Here is a 7,595-nt window from a genome sequence, read left to right as displayed (position 1 = left end):
TTGGATATCGATCCCTAAGAGGCACATAGTGGTCTAGGACAGCATTTTAACACATATTAGAGCTGCAGAACTCGATGTGCTCATGGAGCCTTTTGTCAACATGGTCCCTTATCTGCTCGTTGAGTGCACTGGCTCCGACGAAGAACGTGTCAAACACACACTGGAGCCATACACATATGAGAGAGTTACTGTTGGAGTACCTCAGTGCTGAGCTGGTTATTGTGGCGTGTTCGCTCTGAAGTACATCGAATGTCATGCTCTTGGGATGTCATTTCCTCCAGCGCTTTGTAACAAGAACTCGAAGGCTATAAGGGAGAAGATGGCGTTGGATATATTTAAGGAGACTCCTGAAGGCCATGCAAAAGAGAACGAAGACAATGATGAGAACCTTGCAACTTATGACCAGCAAGGTTAATGATGTTTTATTTGTACTTGAACTTGTGGGATGAAATGTCTTTTGTATGACAGATTAGGAAGGAAATGTTGTTGTAACAGGGTCAGGATAGGATGTAGTTTTTTGTAACCTATCCTCGTACCAAACTATCATTTCGTAGGAAATTAGTTTGGTAGTGTTGTAACCTTTCGGATAATCTAATCTAATGGTGGAGTTGTTGGCTTTTTAAGTTGCAATTAAGTTCATAACACATATTCATAACACAAAGTCATAACAGAAGCAGATTCATAACACAAAGTCATAACAAAAGCAGATAAATTACAATACAGAAAAGTTCATAACACAAAGTCAAAACAGATACGCAGATAGATAGTCTTCTGGACGACTAATCAGAAGGTCGTCCAGGAGTTAAGTCTTCTGGACGACTTACTAGAAGGTCGTCCAGAAGTTAAGTCATCTGGACGACTAACCAGAAGGTTGTCCAGAAGTTAAGTCATCTGGACGACTAATCAGAAGGTCATCCAGAAGTTAAGTCTTCTGACGACTTACGAGAAGGTCGTCCACGTCAGTTCTTACAATGTGGACGCGTATGGCCAGGTTCTTTGCAAACCGATCACCTATAAACGCTGTGTTGCTTCCGGGGCGTGTGTCCTCTCATCCTAGATAGCTCCAACCAAGATTGCCATCTTGATTTCTTCTATCTCCCCAGACCACGCTTTACTTCCGGAGGAAAGCATGTGTGTGCCTCAACTTGTTGTCCAGCACAAGGATATATATTCAATGAGTATCCTGCAAACAAAGTATCTTTTAAGTAGACTGGACATACAAGTGTGGAGATATGCAAACCATCATATGATCCAGCTGCTATAGCATGAGAGCAAGGTATCTTCTCGACACCATAGACACCACAATCACACTTTCGATGTTCCAAATCAACAACACAGTCCTTTTTGCCACCTTGCACAAAGAATCGCCATCAATCAATTTGTTGGACATACATTGTATCTGCTATCTCCGATCGAACAACAAGCAAGTATTAAACCCCCCCCGACTATGTTGAGTTGTGAGACTCAAAGCATCTTCTCTCCTTTTCCAAAACCACCTTGATAGCTTATCCCTTATGAATTCCAACAGGAAATGAATCAAAAATCCACTAGCTCGCTTCAGTGCGGAATTAATAGATTCAGCGATGTTGCTAGTTTTTATGTTGTACCGGTCTCCCTGACAATGAACCCTTGACCATAGGGTCACGTCGGCATTCTCCAAGTAGGTTGCAAGTTCCGGGTTTGCACTCCTTATCTCATCCATCTACCGGTGAAAATCGTAAAGTGTATGAGCATAAGCAGCACCTTTCACCAAGTACAAGATATGCTTCCCTTTATACTTTTTCACAATGTTCTGTTGAAGGTGATAATAACATATTCCTCGGGTAGCCCACGGAAACACCTTATCACACACATTCTTAATGCCCATGTGCCGGTCAGAGATTATTGACATATGGTGTTTTTAATACCATTATATGTGTTCTTTGAGTTAATTCTCAGTCCTAATTCATGCTTATTCGATATCATTTCAGGTTTGGAGCAGGTGAAAGAGTAAAGAAGAGAGTGCCATGAAGGAATATGCCATTTTGGAATATCTAACGCAGAACAGCCAGTCAGATCAATCCGAAGGTTATTCCCAAAGAGAGCAAGCGACTGACTGTTCCCGACTATTAAGGAAACCTCCAAGATTTCAGGGGTTTGCCCTAGATTTTCTCTCCTTTTCTCTTTACCACTGGCGCCTCCATATAAAATGTCTATGCTATCATTTCTAATGAAGGAGGCTAGTTTTACAAGAGACCTAGAACGATTTTTGGATCGAGCAACTTGTAGGGGAGACGGCTTCATCTCTCATTTTCACGAGAAGATCATCCTGAACCCTTGTCTTTCTACTCTATTTTATATGCAGTATTATTCAGAAATCATGTCTGTGTCATCTTGCTTTATGATTGAGTAGTCGGCTAAGCTTGTTTAGGGTTTTAGGGTATCGATCGCATGAACTAAACGCATATAAGTGATTTTAATTGTTCTTCATTCATATTGTTCTTATTGCTTGCATTGAATTGATCACTTAATGTTCGATCTCTAGTTTAATCACCTAGCTTAGGAGATAAATCGACATATATTGAATGAGCTTCATATCCCTAATCAGCGAGAGTAGATATTAGGGTATTAAGTGAACTAATCGGACCTGATCTCTAAGGCTTGCTATCACGTCCTGTTCCAAGTGAGAGCTTAGGTATCAAGACCGATCAGCAAAGGGAACGAGTCCACGATAGTGGATTGTTCTAGCCGAGTGATCCGAGTTTTGGACCGCACCTCATTGCACTTGAATACTTATTTGGTTCCGCATTGACACCCGATGAACAACCCTAAGCCGGCTTTCATTTAAATCGAATTTGAATCTCTAGGTATTCTAGTTACTTGCGTCACCACTGATTTTAAAACCCCACATGTTTCCCAGCTTAATATTGAACTCATAAGAGTAAGGAGTAAACTGGTCCTCTGGATTGAATCTCAAATATTACAATTACCACTGTTAACTTGACAGTAGCAAGGATTCATTTTTAGTGTATCAAGTTTTGGCGCCGTTGCAACGGGGACCAGGCTTTTACCTTTATTTTTCGATTTAATATTTAGTCTGAGATATCTAACTTGCTTTTAATTCATTGTTGGAACAGATGATCCAAGTGCATGACCAGGAGACATACCCGGAGCAACGCACAAGGACCACTACGTCAACTGACCAACGACGAACTCACATGATTAGAAAGACAGAATCGTCAACAACCGAGAACAACCGACACCAACATGGGTGATCACGGCCATCAGGATGACCTCACTGCGGCATTGGCAATCATTCAACAACAAATGCAGGCTCAGCAACAACAGATGTTGCAGATGCAGCAGACCATCCAAAATCAGCAACAAGCTGCTCAAGAAGCAGCTGAGAACGCCGTGCGAGAAGAGCGTGGTGCTCCTATTGGGGAGCGGAACCTTCCGCGGAACTTCGCTTCTAACCGCTCCCCCCATCAACCCTCCTCCTTGCACTCAGCAAGATTATGAGATCAAACCTGCACTGATAAGTCTGGTACAGAAGAGCACGTTCAGCGGTCTCACTAGTGACATCCCGATGGACCACATCGAAGCCTTTGAGAGAATCTGCAATTTCTCTCGCTCTAACGGAGTGCCACCAGACTATGTCAAAACTATGTCAAAAGCACGCTGTTCCCATTTTCTCTTGAAGGAAAAGCTTCTCGCTGGCTCCAATCTCTGCCGACCAGTTCTCTTACCTCATGGGACAAGGTCCGATCAGCGTTCCTGAGCCACTTCTACACGAAGTCTAAAACTGCGGCTCAACGGTACATGATCTCCAATTTCAAGCAGAAGTCCGATGAACCTTTTCATGAAGCTTGGGAGAGGTACAAGGAGTACCAGAGAGAGTGCCCGCACCATGGGTTTGACGATGACTATATATTGGAGGTGTTCTATGATGGAGTGAGCTATGAGTTTCGAAACACCCTTGATTCTTCGAGTAATGGAGACTTCATGACTCAAACCACACGTGGTGCGTTCGAGCTGATTGAGAACATGGCTTCAAGTTCACTAAACAAGAACAAGGAGCATGACCGCTCGAAGAGTGTGAACAGCATAGATGATCTCGCTGCAAAGGTGGACCAACTGCTTAAGGGAAACCAAAGCCAAGTGTTCATAATGGAAGAAACAGCTCCTGAGAAGAGTGCCGGTGACCTGGGGTTTGATGCTGAAATATCAGGAGACGATCAGCAAGAGGTGAGCTACGTGAATGGGCAAGGATGGCATCTCAAAAACTACCACCCAAACCCTAACGTGAGGAACAACCCACAGCTTTTCTGGCCTAAGCAAGACAAACCAGCTGATCCTGCATAGAGTAACCAAGGTCAGTATGTCGGGTATCAGAAGAACTACCAACCCCGGACCTATGTTCTAAGCCAACCGCAGAACAATCCACCTCAGATGCAGAAACACCAGAACACTCAGCCAGCTACCTCTGCTCCTGTCGATGTTCCGTAAGATGAGACAAAAGCTATGTTGCAGCAGCTGCTCCAAGGACAACAGCTCCAAGGGAAGGCTCTAAACCAGGTTACTACCGAGATCAATACCAGAATGAACCATATGTTCAGCGATTTGAGCACCAAATACAACAATGTCGCAAGTCATATGAGACAGATGGACATTCAGATTGCTCAGACTGCTGAGAGCGTCAAGAGGCAACAAGGTACTCTACCTGGGAAAACTGACAAAAACTCTAAGGAGTGCAATGCAGTCGAGTTGAGAAGTGGAAAGCAACTGTCTGAGCCGGTAAAAAATAGGTTCACTGCGGCTGAGAAGGGGAAGCAGAAAGAGTCGGAACAACCACCAGCCGATACCCCGGCAGCTGAGAAGGAAAGGGAACCAACAGTTGGAACCAATTTGCCAGATCCCAGAGCCTGTTCCTCCTCGCGAATATACTCCTAACGTCCCTTACCCTGTTCCAGCAAAGGCCACTCGTAAGGACCGAGAGGAGATGAAGTGCAGAAAGATGCTGGAGGACCTAACCGTCTGACTCCCTTTGATGGATGCAATCCAGATGATGCCCTCCATGCGCAGCTTTATGAAGGGATTGATCTCAGGAAAAATATCAGAGGAGAGCGAATTCATGACCGTCTCTAAGGAATGCAGCGCAGTGCTTCAGAACAGGCAGATAAAGAAGCGAGGAGATCCTGGCAAGTTCGTCCTCTCTATCCAGATCGGGAAGACAGTTTTCTCAAGCTCTTTGGTTGATTTGGGATCCAGCGTGAACCTCATGCCCTACTCTGTGGCACGATGTCTGGGATACACGCATTTCAAACCAACTAAGATGTCCTTGGTGTTCGCGGATAGATCAGTTAAGTCCTCGGTTGGTATTTTAAAGGATCTCCAAGTAAAAGTCGGGAACACCTCTGTTCCAGCAGACTTCGTAGTTCTAGAGCTTGAAGAGGAATCCAAAGATCCTCTCATCTTAGGAAGACCGTTCCTATGTACTGTTGGAGCCATCATTGATGTGCGGCAAGGGAAGATTGATCTCAATCTGGGGGACATAGTCATGCAGTTCGAGATGGATGAGCTGCTGAAGAAACCGATGCTGGATGGACAAACCTTCGAAGTGGATGAAGGGATTGATCCGCTGCAACCTTGCGACGGGATGATCGAGGAGATTCTTACAGAAGATCCACTCGAGCTCGCACTAGTAAGAGCTGAGGCCGAGCGGAGTATCGAGAACATTGACGCAGACGGGTATGCTAAGATGCTTGACTCCGCAAGGAGTATGGGAAGAATGGTGGTGAGTCTAAATCTGGGGGAAGAAAGCAACAAGGACGAGAACATTCCAACTGGAGCGACCCCTTTACCGAACTCGCCTGTTCTGCCGAACCTACCTGATGATCCCTGGAGCGAGTTGAAGGCTCCCAAGGTTGTGCTAAAACCCCTTCCCAAGGGGCTCATGTACGCTTTCTTAGGTCCGAACTCCACTTACCCAGTCATTGTGAACGCTGAACTTAATAATGTAGAAACTGCATTGCTTTTGTGTGAGCTTAGAAAGTATCGTAAGGCATTAGGATATTCACTAGCTGACATACCTGACATCTCACCTGATTTATGCATGCATAGAATACACCTAGAAGATGAATCAATGACTTATGTTGAACATCAGAGGAAGTTAAACCCGAATCTAAAAGATGTTGTTAAGAAAGAGATAATGAAACTTCTTGAAGCGGGTGTGATCTATGACATATCTGATAGTAAGTGGGTTAGACCTGTTCATGTAGTACCTAAGAAAGGTGGGATCACTGTTATCACAAATGAAAAGAATGAATTGATCCCTACTAGAACAGTGACAGGACATCACATGTGCATTGATTTCAGAAAATTAAATGCAGCCACTAGAAATGATCACTTTCCACTTCCCTTCATTGATCAAATGCTTGAGAGATTGGCTAACCACCCATATTACTGCTTTTTAGATGGTTATTCAGGTTTCTTTTAGATCCCTATCCATCAAGACGATCAGGAGAAGATAGACGTTCACATGCCCATACGGAACGTATGCGTACAGGAGAATGTCATTCGGCCTGTGCAATGCGCCAGCAACATTTCAGCGCTGCATGATGTCGATCTTTACTGACCTGATTGAAGACATTATGGAGGTTTTCATGGACGATTTCAATGTCTATGGAAGCTCCTTTAGTGTATGTTTGTCAAACTTGTGCAGGGTACTCAAAATGTGTGAGGAGAAACATCTGCTGCTCAATTGGGAGAAGTGCCACTTCATGGTCAGAGATGGGATTGTTCTAGGGCATAAGATCTCCGAGAAAGGCATTGAGGTGGATAAGGCAAAGATCGAGGTGATGATGAGCTTGCAACTACCAACAACTGTGAAAGCTATCAGAAGCTTCTTGGGTCACGCGGGGTTTTACAGGACGTTCATCTAGGATTTCTCAAAAATAGCTAGACCACTCACCAGACTGCTCTGCAAGGAGATCAAGTTTGATTTCGACAGCGAGTGTTTAGCTGTGTTCCATACGATCAAAGGATCTCTAGTCAGCACACCTGATGTACAACCACCAGACTGGGATCTCCCCTGTGAGATCATGACTGATGCTAGCGACTTTGCAGTTTGAGCAGTCCTTGGGCAGCGCAAGGATAAGAAACTTCATGTGATCTATTACGCAAGCAAAACCATGGATGAAGCTCAATGCAGATATGCTACGACTGAGAATGAACTCCTGGCTATTGTTTTTGCTTTCGAGAAATTCAGATCCTACCTGGTGGGATCGAAGGTGATTGTGCACACAGACCATGCTGCTTTTAAGTACTTGCTCACAAAGAAAGATGCAAAACCGAGGTTGTTGAGGTGGATTCTTCTTCTCCAAGAATTTGATCTCGTAATAAAAGACAAAAAGGGAGTCGAGAATGGGGTTGCAGACCACTTGTCCAGAATGAATATTGAGGACAACACAACTCTCGATGAAGAACACACAGTAGAACACGTCAACGCGATTGGTCTGCGCTTCGCGGAACAACCCCTGAGCATAACATCCGATTGTTCTCGCGTACCGGAACAACCAGTATCCGCGATCCAAAAGCAGTACTCTCACCTCCCC

At 44.5% G+C, this 7,595-nt stretch overlaps 1 non-coding gene across 1 annotated transcript; it reads right to left on the bottom strand.

Annotated features, from left to right (window-relative positions):
- Positions 1-3,787: 3,787 nt before the first annotated feature.
- On the bottom strand, positions 3,788-3,896 carry LOC125592156. The gene has a single exon (XR_007328004.1). It is a non-coding gene; the product is annotated as a small nucleolar RNA R71 (small nucleolar RNA).
- Positions 3,897-7,595: the final 3,699 nt, after the last annotated feature.

This window comes from Brassica napus, chromosome C8 (assembly GCF_020379485.1).
Source record: "Brassica napus cultivar Da-Ae chromosome C8, Da-Ae, whole genome shotgun sequence".
Classification (NCBI taxonomy): Eukaryota; Viridiplantae; Streptophyta; class Magnoliopsida; order Brassicales; family Brassicaceae; genus Brassica; species Brassica napus.
Note: the sequence above shows the minus strand (reverse complement) of the source record. Positions and strands in the feature narration are given on the sequence as shown.